The 12,277-nt window shown below is 43.0% G+C and overlaps 1 pseudogene across 1 annotated transcript; it reads right to left on the bottom strand.

Moving 5' to 3' along the window:
• Window positions 1-8,157: 8,157 nt before the first annotated feature.
• LOC147653461 (tetraspanin-7 pseudogene) lies at window positions 8,158-12,031 on the bottom strand (annotated as a pseudogene). The gene is made up of 2 exons (XR_015286189.1): window positions 10,571-12,031; window positions 8,158-9,842 (listed from the first exon to the last, which is right to left on the bottom strand). The product of XR_015286189.1 is annotated as a tetraspanin-7 pseudogene (transcript).
• Between the last annotated feature and the right edge of the window lie 246 nt (window positions 12,032-12,277).

Consider the following 12,277-nt stretch of genomic DNA (forward strand, 5'->3'; position numbering starts at 1 on the left):
GGAAAATACTAGTTTTGCATAAGCAGAATTTATACCATTGTGCTGGGAGGGCAGTTTCACCACTGGCATTCCAGGTAGGATGACTGAGTGCAGCTGGCAGCTCAGCCCATGTGCAGAATGCAGCTGCAATGTGCAGCAGCCACAGTGCTGCTGGAGCCAGTCTTCCCCTCAGGGCTCTGTGTCTCTGTCTGCAACAAGGATTAAACACATTTTATTCATACATTTTCTGATGGGCAAGGTCAGTCTCTGAAATGATGGGTATTGGATCGTGTCACACCTGAATTCAAGCGTAAGTGACCCATGAAATTAAAGGACAGGTTCCAGTATTCACTCAGGACAGCCCACATTTCCCAAAGGTAAATCCACTTGGAAAATCCTAGCTAGACTGAAGAAATTGTTGATAGGTGGAATAAAACTAAATTATAATTATATGAACTAAAAATTTTAAAAAATTGCAAGTATAGCTTGAGTCCAGTGAAAAGGAAAAGTGGTAGTAGTTTCAGCCTGATTTGGTTTTTATTTACATCAGAGAACAAGACAAAAAACAAAGAAACAAAAATAATCCTATAGATGTGCTGTATCTTAAAATCTCTGAGGAACTAAAACTGTAACATCAGTGATTAGGGCAGCTTATAGGGCACATCAAAAAACCAGCACTGTGGTATCTGCAAGGATCTGTCTGTTGCCAGGTTTTGGCAAGAATTTGAGTCATCTGAGACACTCTGAGGGGAAAACAAGCTGTGAGGAATTGTCTCTTTCCACAGCTGTGGTCACAGAGGTTCTCCTCTGATCCTCCCCCTCAGTATATAGTCTGAGACTGTTTACTGCAAGGTCTTGGAGACACACAAGACTGCTGCTCCTCAGATCTGAAACCAGCTGGATTTGGTGATGTGGTGAGTGAGGGTCCACATGAGCTAGTTGCAGTCTGCCTCTGTTATATGTGACTTTGGAGGAGCTTCCCAGAAATCCCAAATAATGTGACATGGTATCCAGTTGCCTGATCTGTCCCTTTCTAACTTGATAGCCACTAGCTTTTGGATATATCCATTGCATTGTTAAAATCTTCCTGGAGTGTTTCCAGCTGTATAGGCATTTCTGTCTTTTTCATATTCTAATACATTCTCAGAAAATCAGTATAAGACCATCAGAATTTACCAGCCCAAACTTGCTCATTTGATGAATAGGAACAGTTGTGCATTCACGGAGAGACCAAAATTTGCTCAGCCTGATAGTCTCTCAGGGAGAGACTATCAGGAAGCAAATAAAATAAAAATAAAAGGGAGACAAGAATTACTTTTTGAACACAAAACTGCAGATGACTGATGTTTGCATCAAGAAAAAAAATTCATGTCAGCTTTCCAATGTCTAATTTGTATTATGTCAATCACTGACCTTTTATCACACTTAAGGAGCCCTCTATGAAAATGTGTCCATGCATTATTTTAATCTGAATGGCAAGCAGAGTTCCAAGCAGTGATTTCTCCAACCTACCACACCTGCTTGGTATTTGAGGCCACAGTCTTGATGTCAGCCCAGAGTACAAAGCAGAGATTTGCAAGAGAAAGAAAAAGAAACTTAGCATGAAACTGTATACTACAATTCTTTTTGCCAGAAATGGTGTTAATACCTGCCCTGTTGAAGTGCAAACATTTTCTTACATCAAACTTTGCAAAACGCATAAAATAATCCACCCAGAAATGATATGCCTGGCAGCAAGGTGAACAACTGGCTTCTTGTCTGTACTTTACATAAGATGCTTTATGTGCTCCACTTATTAAAAAAGAAAAATTAAGGGATTTTGAAGCTAGCAATTGCATGTTTTAATTGCAGGTGCTTGTTTAAAATACAAACAATAAACCAGGAAATCCTTACATAAGGGCATGATGAAAAGGTTTCTGGCATTTATAAGTTACCTGACATTGATTTTGATGTTTTCTTGGGTGTTCTTATATCTGTGTTTTTAGAGAGATGTTTCATTAACCTATTGAATTACTCTATTTGATCCAAATTTTAAATTCTTAGCTTAAGCATTTTTCTTCTCCTACTTATTTTCTACCAAAAAAGTGCTACCTGGATTGCACAATTCAGATTTACTCATGCCCAGTGAATGCAGGGCACTGTCAGACAGTAAAGGAATTATGAATATGGTGGCTTGTAGTTTGACCTGGTTCCATTTTGGAGCATCCCTAATTTTCAAGCCCTATATCAAGTGACATGTCATCAACAAAAACAAGTATCAGAACAACTCTGAATTCCAGTAATCTCTTCATCTCTCTCAAGGAGATCTGTGGCCCAGAACAGCCAAATTATTCCCTCTCACATTCTCAGCATCTTCTCTATAGTCTAGAACAGCTGAAGTCTACATGTCAAACACTGTTACTCCCTGAATTTGCTTGCAGCCTGCACTGGCACAAAGGATTTCACTGAAAGGAAAATTTCCCACTGTGCCTGTAAAGCTCCTAATTCCCAAAAATCACTGTCCCAGCAGGCAGTGTACTGTGGCAGAGTGCCTAAGGGTACCTCCTGAGATGATACCTTCGGTCTTCTGCTTTCTAAAATGTGTCCAAATGAATAAAAGTACCAGCTGTAAGCACAAGGCATACTGTTCTGTAAGTATGGGACTATTAACATTCAATCATTCTACAGTAGCTTATTGTGAACAAATTGTAGCTGAAATGCTCCAAAATGCATTGTAACACATTTTCAAGATCAAGGTTTTCTTAGCAGGTTAAGATTTATAACACATTTGCAATCAACTTTTATCCTGGCCTCTTCAGAGTGTGTAACACATTCCCATGATACAGAAAATAAAAATGCAGGATTGTGTTTAGCCATATTCTATTACAAAAGCTGCTGCATGCCAAAGCAAGGCCTCAAGAACACTTGACTGGCCTGTCACATCTGTTGGTACTCAGTGGCTATTGTTTAACATCTGGTTATATTTTTCAAGAGTTTTCATTCAATCCTATGAACCAGCAGTTTGGCTGGCACTCACAATGGGTACAGACTCATCCAAGCCAGTAACAGCAGTGAATAAACCCCAGAAGTGACATGCAGAGAAGCTTCAGTCAGCTCTGTGGGAGCCATCACTGCAACCAGGAGCAGGGTTAGCTATGCCAGCATGTGCTCTGCCCCAGCTGCAGAGATTTATGTGGGACTCACCAACTGAGATGTTTGTCTTCTGTCTGGGTCTCTGCTCCTGGCTATGCCATGGTTCTTGAGCCCTTCTAAGCTGAAAACAAGAATGGGTGAGGGAAGGACAACTGCACAATAGGAACTCATACCACTTCAACCCAAGTGCCTGCACTCAGCAAAGCATCACATCAGACAGGCCACCTTGAGAATAGGAATAGAAGATGAATGATGTACAAAATCTCTGAAAACAAATATTAACTGATTTGTCCTGAAATTGCTGGACAAGATAGTGAAAAAAATCACTGCTTCCTGTCTCTGGCATACTGGGACTGAAATTAAGCATTCGCCTTCCTTGCAAGTTATAAAAGACATATTACAATGCAGTGGGTACCCAGTGGCAATATCCTACACACTGTTTGCTTATGTAATGATTGTTCTTTCTCCCTCAGTTTCGGCTCAAACCTAAAGTGTGACTTCCATGTGTGTCAGCTCCTACAAGTGACCACTGTGTGATTAAACACAAGAATGAATGATTCTGCAAATGTAAACAACTCTGATACCCATAAAACTGCATCTTGGGCATACTAAATCATGCCACAAGAAACATGAAGACAGCAATTTGATGACCCCCCCAAGCCTTTTTGTGTCCAGGCTGAACAAACCCATCTCCCACAGCCTCTCTTCATGTACCACGTTGCCCAGGTTCCCAACAGGCTTAGTGGCCCTGGGACAGATAAGTCACAATTTATCAACTGTATCTTGGCCAAAACTGGACACACTACTCCCAACACAACCTCATGAGTGTCAGAGACAAAGAACTAATATTTTCTTTGATCCTGCTGGCTACAGTTCTGTTAATACAGTCCAGAATGTGGTTGGCTACCTTTGTCACAAGAGCACCCTGCTGACTCTTTCAACTCAGCCTCCACAGCTGTCAAGTCTTTTTCTGCAAACCTGAGAATGGAATAAACTTCCCGAGCCTTCAAAAGTAATCCCAAGGAGTGAATGTTCTACATTCAATTGAACTACTGAATTGAATCTACACTTTGATGAATTGAAACCCTCAGGTAACATTCCCATTTCATATCAGCTCCTTACTCCTGAGCATATACTCACTCATGTGAGCAAACAGCCCCTACAGCACAGTGCCAGCACAGCACAGATAACATCGCACTGATCCATTCTGTAGGAAATTATATGGACAATAGAAACACAGCACCAAAAGCTGACCACACTACTTCCACAATCCCTGCATAAGTCAGCACGGATCTGGGAGCTGTGAGGCCTGCCTGCTCCCACTGCTATCCAGTGATAGGGATATCTTCCCTAATGGGACCGTCTTCCTTAAGATCATCAAGTCCAACAATTAATCCAGCATTGCCAAGTCCAGCATTAAACAATGTCCCTAAGTGCCACATCTATATGTCTATTAAACACCTCCAGAGATGGTGACTCAACCACTTCCCTGGTAAGCCTGCTCCAATGCTTGACCACCCCTTTGTTGTATAAATTTTTCCTAATATCCGATCTAAAACTCCCCTGCTGCGACTTGAGGCCATTTCTGCTCATCCTCTTGCTGCTTCATGGGAGAAAAGAGTGTAAAATACTTTTTAAATCTCATTTGAAGTAGAGTAGCATACCTTGAAAACATGTAAATATAGAATAGAAATAATATGATAAAAGCCAAGAGGGAACAAAAAATATGAAGTTCCCAAAAATGTACCAGCTAAGGACCTGACCATTGTACTACAATGTCATAATTAAAAGCAGGAGAGGAAGCAGCAGCAGGGGAATTACATTAATGAAACTTTGATGGTACAATTGAGCAAACTCTGAAAAACAAATGGCTTAAAGGGAAGCAATTTTCTTTATTATAGTTTCTGTGGACAAGCTGAATAATCTGTGTTTTGTATTATAAATTAGAAGCAAACAAGACATTGAACAGTGTAAGCTCAGAGAGAAATAGTGATGTCCTTTTTTTTAGGGATGAAATATGTAGGAAGCACAGGAGAAATCTTACTGGATCCACCAGTAGGGACAGAATGGTTCTTCAACATCACTGCTCAGCCCCCTGCAAAAGAGCATGATGAGTGTCTTAAGACAAAAATTGAGTAAGAAATAAATGTGAATGTCATAAACACACATGGAACATCACATAGAATGGAAAGAAAGGATGACATCCCTGACGCACAGGAAGCGTGACATATACAACATATGCTAGAAAGCTGGCTTTGAAACAGCACTCAGATCTTCATTTCTACTTGTCAACTGTATTAACCAGGGGTATGTCTCAATGCCCTCTACCAGGAGACTCAAAAATATCTGTATTCTGCTTTTAAGCCATGAGAATTATTTTCTGGGACCTTCATTTTTTCTCCACTAAGTATCTAATAAGACATTCATTTTCTGATGATTTTGCTCAATGGTACCTTCTAAACTTTATTAATTATATTATTAATGTAATCACTAGAACTGATCAAAACCCACTTATTTCCATATAAAACACCTAGTTTATCTTCTGCCTAAGTTTCCCAGAAAACTATCATTTTAACAGAACAACAGCAACAACAATACCATAAAGTCAACAAAGATGATATATCCAAGGGGAGTGGGGAGGCGGTGTTGCTTTGATAAGAAGCAAATATCTAATAAAAAAATAGCTATCTGAAATTATTGTTTAATTATTACATTCTGCCAAATTTTTCATATCATTAAAAACTAGAAAAGTGCTGTTACTAAAACAGGAAGATCAAGAGGCTTTTTTTCAAAAACCTCTCCAACAAGGAGCTCAAACTCTGGAAGACTGACTGACCTTGGGGTGGGAAGCTAGAAAATAAAGGCATTTTTTCAAGGGACCACCTAAAGTAGCAGAAAACTAATAGCTGACATGAGCATTACAGATAATTACATTCTGGGAATAAGAAGTGGAGTTAGAGAAGTAGGTGGAAGGGCAAAATGGATAAGAAAGTGTGAATGTACCACACCGGTGGGAAATTTTGCAATGCAAAAATTGCAAAAAAAAACATTTCCCAGATTATGAGATAGGTATATTCAGCTGTTGGACTTGTGCATTACTTACATGATTATTTTGGCTGAACTCTGCTCTGAAACTCAAGGTACTACTGCATCTCACAAACCTCCACCTCCATCTCTTCTGAGAGTTTCTAGGCAAGAATGGCAGTACCTGGGATTACTGGGACACCACTACACTGTGACAAGGAACAAAGCATAATACCCCAGCACAACTACTGAGAAGAGAATCTTGTCCTAGAGGTGACTCTGCCAAGTCAAGGAACCAAATAGCAGAGGAACAGCCCAGAAAGGTGCCAGAACAGCAGTAAAACAAAAGAACTACTGTTACAGATGCTGACATTTTAAACAAGATTTTACCAATCCCAACCCTCCAGTCAGTCCTAGAAGTAACGAGATATACTTTCTGTGACCAGGAAGAAGTGAAGTCATCTGAAATTATTAATATTAAGCATGAAAGATTCCTTTTCTTAGGTTTTGAGACCACACCACTGCTCTAAAGTGCTCATACCTTAAGAGGATGCAACTCATGAAGAAAGAGAAAGGTTGTAGAAACATTATTTTGGGAAAACTAGAAACATGAATTACTGAGCAGTATTTGATCTATTTGTTGTAGTGTTAGGATGGAATCTGATAGTCTTTCAAGAAGTCAGTACCAAGGAGTTATCTGCCTTAGCCAATATGAGCACTGCACCTCCCTTTACTTTATTGTGGCCTTGCCCAAGACTCAAGATACTGTTCAAGACCAACAAATACGAATGTTGCAATGTATCAGGCTGAGTACCCTCAGACTGATCTGAGTCTAAGATTGAAGCTTCAAACACTACTTCACTCAAAACTCAGCCAACCTAGAGTAACTCCAGACACGAGGAGAATGAGTGTACAGGAGAAGCAAAGCTGCACAGAAACCACTTCAAGCAAATTAGAGAGATTTTTATAGAATTAGACCATTTGAAATAATGTTTACTCTGATCATTTTAATTCTGTAGCCCAGAATTAAATTGTCTCCTTACAACAGAGTACTGTGTGCTAATTGCACATCAAAGCTAATGTGGAGGACAGAATACGTTCCTTAGTTTGCTGCTTTTTTTCTGCCTCATCCACAAGCAAGTCCATGTATATGACTAATATGCTTCTGAAAAATGCGTATGTGTGATGGTGTTCTCTCTGATAACATGAGACACGATATCCTTTGATATTTGCATTTTACTGGCCCAGAAAGTAGATGGGGTCAGTAGACGGCACAACAACGCAGGATTAAATTGTGATATTTTAATTGATTTCTCCGCAAACTAAAATGCCATATTGAACTGACTGAAACTTTTGTTTTTGAATCACATAGAGTTGAGTAGAATTACGTATTTTTACCATTTTGAAGCACAATGGGTGTACAACCAATGAAATATTCATTACTGCTGTCAAAAGACAGCCTCTGAAACAGAAGGAAATAGAGAAGAACCATAGCAGACCCTACCATTAGGTTGTTTTACACTCTACTTTGCCTTGAATGTCTTTCCACAGTATCATCCTTAAAAGCTTAAAATTCAAGGCGACAATATGACTGCCATTAACTTTTCAAGTTGCACAAAGAAAACAGTGGCTTTTAAAAGTAAATTCTGCACACATTGGAAGGCAAATTGTCTAAGTTTTCTAACCCCAGGATAGCCATCTCTTATTTAAAAATTCACCTGTTCTTATTTAAAAATTCATCTGTTATAAAGGCCATTTTTAGTTCTGTTTTTCTGTAACACCAAGTTTAGCTACAGCAAATAATTCCTATTGGAACTTCTTTTGAAGTTTGAAAGATTTATATTCTTGGCATTCTGGATCAACATTATTAAATAGTCCTTGTTTCATAACAAGGGTCTAATCTTAGCACCCTGTTAATCCTAAATCTCACTTTGTCCAAACAACAGAGCTGTTGTTTCTACAACTGCAACACAGCCTGCTCCTTGATTTGAATAGCCATTAATATTAAAATTGATATTATCCTTTTGCAAAAAACTGTATGATCTTTTATTAAAATATACCATTTTGATGAGTGACTTTAAAGTTGAAGTGGATGACAGAAAACAAACACATATTCCAGGAAGGGATAGATGCTGCTGCCCCAAGTAATGTTTTCCAGTTACAGCCATTCTGACCATCCAGAGTAAAATGAACCTTGAAGCCAGAAAAATTTTAAAACTTAAAATAAGATTTGTTCATCAAGCACAAAGAATTCAAGACAACTGAAACAGCTACTGGGAATCTCTTAATCTGGAAATTAATTAGAGAAGAATGGCATTTCTTTCTTACAATTACAAAAGTTAATCTTGTTAGTTATAGGAACTAGCAACAAACATTCAAGTAACACAGTTCATTAAATCCTTGGTGATATAAGTATATTTAGCATTTATGTGGTCATTGCCAAGTTTTATCTTATTTTAGTGAGGCCAAGAGTGCAGAGTGATGGTTTACATTTTTAATCATTCATTACATTCAGCTGCTGTCCTCAGATTCGGACCCGACCACCATACAAACATCCACTGGCATGTTTCAAACTTGCTCTTATTCCTATTTTGATATTCTTAGCAACTTAAAACCAGAACAAATTCACTGAAGTGTACATTTACACTGTGCTTGAATTTGTTTTAACAGAGTACTTCATTCTGGCCAACTGCTGTGTCACATAAAGCAACAAGGGTCAAAATCAGAAATAATTTTAGTCATCAGTGGAGTAAAAATAGAGCAGTGTCATATTCTTGTAAATTTTCAAAGCCTATTAAGTCAAAAATCTTTTTTATAAACTCAGTGCAATTTCATGTTCCTTTCCCACACTCTCCACAATGCCTGTTTTATTGCATCTATAATGGATCTTCTGAACAATAATTTTAAAAACTCACAAAATGTTTCTGTCTCAACATTTCAATGTGCACTTCATTTCACTTGCATATAGTTGCACCTTGTGGAGACATACAGCAATGCAAATACTTGGAGTTGACACAGTGACCTGTTTTGCTCTTATCAGCAGCTAAACTTTATTTCTCAAGTACCATTTACCATACAAACCATACTTTTTGCCCATTGTTAAAGTTGTACAACATAATCTTGACTTCCAGAAAATAACAGGAGTTCCATTATTACATAACTAAAAAAACCAAACAGGGATGTTTACAAGCAAAAATAAAAAAATATATTTTTGTAAAATAATAAACATCAGCCCTCAAAAATAAACCACTGTTTTCCCTATAAAGAGGGATTCCTAAGACATTTCTAGGGTTCACCTGTGCAGTTGCAAATGACTGAGAAGACTGTTCACACTACTGTTAACCTGGAACGTGATTATCATAGCTAAATACCCGCCTAATACACAAAAAAACCTTTCCCCCGAGGTTGCTCCTCTCCTACCAGTCAGCTTCTTTACTCATTTGACCATTCTTCACAGCTTTGCAAGTCACATTCCTAAGAGATGTCATGCTTTGGAGTTCCTTTGTGTTCTTTGATTCTTTTCTTATTCCTCCCCTGTTTGCCTGTTAAGGTGGGCATGTCTTTGTGCTTCGAGGTAGAAAAATACATAAAAGTACAGTTCACAGGTTTTAAGGAAGTGGAAAGAAGCCAAAGTGAAGATCTGAAAGTTCAGGACTCTCTGAAGTGCATGGCTTGCTTTTCCTCAGACTCCAAATGCAAACCCAGATCTGTTGTGAAAAAAACAAAATCCTGTCAATTTATATTGCAGTCTGACCTGAATACACCCAGGGCTACACAGCAAGTCTTGGGGATTCTCCATTTACTCTCCGGTTGTATAAAGATTTGGTTTCAAAATTGTAGGTGGGGGCATACTTCAGAGATAGATCCTTTGAGAGAGGAAAAATGTCAGAGTCTAAGGGCTCGTTTTAGAAACCCTTCTATAAAATAGTCAGCCTGTTCCATTCATCCTGATGTTAACAGTAAAAGTCCAATGGCAATGAACCCTTCCCTCCTCTTGCCACCCCTCATTAGATCTGATCGTACAGCTCTTGCCATCTTCTTGTAGGAGAGCGAGCCAGGTTTTAGGTCTTTTCAGCCCTGCAAAGATATATATAACCAGCGACACACTGGCTAAGAGGACAGGCATATTCTGAAGGAGGGAGTAACACTTAGAGCTGCAGCTCCACCTTTAGATAGAAATCGGCATTAGAAACACGGGGAACACGAACAGCGGGAAACCACCCGTAGCAGCTGAGCAGCTTGAATACACTCACACCAGAGTTAGGAAAGGATTCCCTTTGCGGCTATGGGATGTATGATGCTGGAGTCCTTCAAGCAGCTTCCACAGCCTCAGCTGCTGGCATGGCTGTCTGGGTACCCCTGGACCAGGGCCGTCCCTCATGCACTCCAGCAATTTTCCAGTAACATCATTTTCCAGTCTCAGAAGAATACTCACATGGTGTAATATCAAGAGACACCCCTCTTGCTCTCCTAGGCCCTCTCCTCTTTCCTGGTCCACATTTCAGTGCCTTGGTATTTACATCAAACAGAAAACCAGTCAGCCTTGCCTCAGATGTCCCTGCTGCCGCAGAGAGTGAAGTCTGTCCATGCTGCCACCGCTCCCTGTGGAAGTGGTCCAGAGGCTCCAGCTGCCCTTCAGGATCCCTGGCCAGGCCAGGAGGCACCTTCCCTTCTGAGGGACTGGAGATGCTCATAGCACACCTAACACAGGCTCCAGAGAAATGGAGCCTGGAGGAGGATGCTCAAGTGGAAATGGGTGAATATGAAGGAAGGATTTTCCCAGTGGGATGTACTCAGTTATGTGGGAGAGAAAGGAGCTGCAGGGGACAAGGGGCAGGAGTCGGGGGATCTCAGCGAGAGGTGGTGATGCCCAGCAGGTGGGCAGGGACGCGGGCAGCAAGCAGGCAGGCCAGCACAATACCGATGAGCTGCAGCAGCGCCAGCCCCAGGGCAGCGGTGGCAACATAATACATGTTGCTGCCGACGAAGGCGGTCACCCTGCCGAAGCAGCCGTCGCGGTGCAGCCTGCGCGCGTCGGGCGGGCTGCGCTGGCAGCCGCGGCGGGCCCGGCAGCAGCTGAGGGGCACCGAGCCGTTCTGCTCCAGCCCCCAGGGCGAGGCCAGCCAGTCGCGGTAGCTCTCCACACCGCAGCAGGACAGGGCCCGCTGCAGCGCGTCCAGGGCGTCCGCCACCCCGTCGTCCTCCCCGTACGCCAGCAGCGCCTGGCGCAGCCCCTCCTGGAAGCCCTGCTCCAGGGTCTGGCGGTACAGGAGCGCCGAGAGCCCGGCCGCCAGCCCGGCCGCCAGCACGGCGGCCAGGAAGGCGCTGTAGGCGCGCAGGAGTCCCCGGTGCTCCGTAGCGGCGCCGAAGCATCCCAGGAAGCCCCAGATGATGACAGCGACGCCGGTGGCCAAGAGGATGGCGGGGGCGCTGGGGTAGCCGCTGGCCGACAGCGCCAGGTAACTGCCCAGAGACACCTTGGCCCAGAGGCCGATGATGAGCATGGTCAGCCCCGCTGCCCAGAAGACGAAGCTGAAGGCCATGAGGGACAGCTTCAGCAGGGTCATGGTGCCTCGAGCCCTGCCGTCGTCGGGGGAGCGGTGGCGGTCACGGTGAGGGCCTCCTGCGGCCGTCGGTGCCGCCGGGCGGTGTGGGAGGTTCGGGCGGTGTGGGAGGTTCGGGCGGTGTGGGAGGTTCGGGCGGTGTGGGAGGTTCGGGCCGTGTGGGAGGTTCGGGCCGTGTGGGAGGTTCGGGCGGTGTGGGAGGTGCGGGCGGGCCCCGCCGCTTCCCCGGGCAGCCGTCGGAGCGGGCCCGGGCCGAGTGCCGCCGCTCCTCCGCCCTGTCCCCTTTTGAGGGCGCGGCCCGGGGCGGGCCGGCGGCGCTTGGCCGCGCTGCGGGGCTCGGGGGGAACGAGCCGCCCACAGCAGCAGCTGCCGGGCCGCGGAGCCCGGGCTCCACTCTCGTCTACCCCGCCAAGTGAACGGGTGGGACTGGCAGCTGCCTCTGCCCGCAGCACTGCGGACCCCGAGCCGAAAACATTCTGTGAGAAGAAAGCTCCATATTAACCTTTAATGGCATATGCTGCAGCCCAGGTGCGAGGGACTAAACTTTTATAAACTTTTACCTTGGGCGAGGAACTAAA

The sequence above is a fragment of the Cyanistes caeruleus genome, chromosome 4 (assembly GCF_971803275.1).
Source record: "Cyanistes caeruleus chromosome 4, bCyaCae1.hap1.1, whole genome shotgun sequence".
Classification (NCBI taxonomy): Eukaryota; Metazoa; Chordata; class Aves; order Passeriformes; family Paridae; genus Cyanistes; species Cyanistes caeruleus.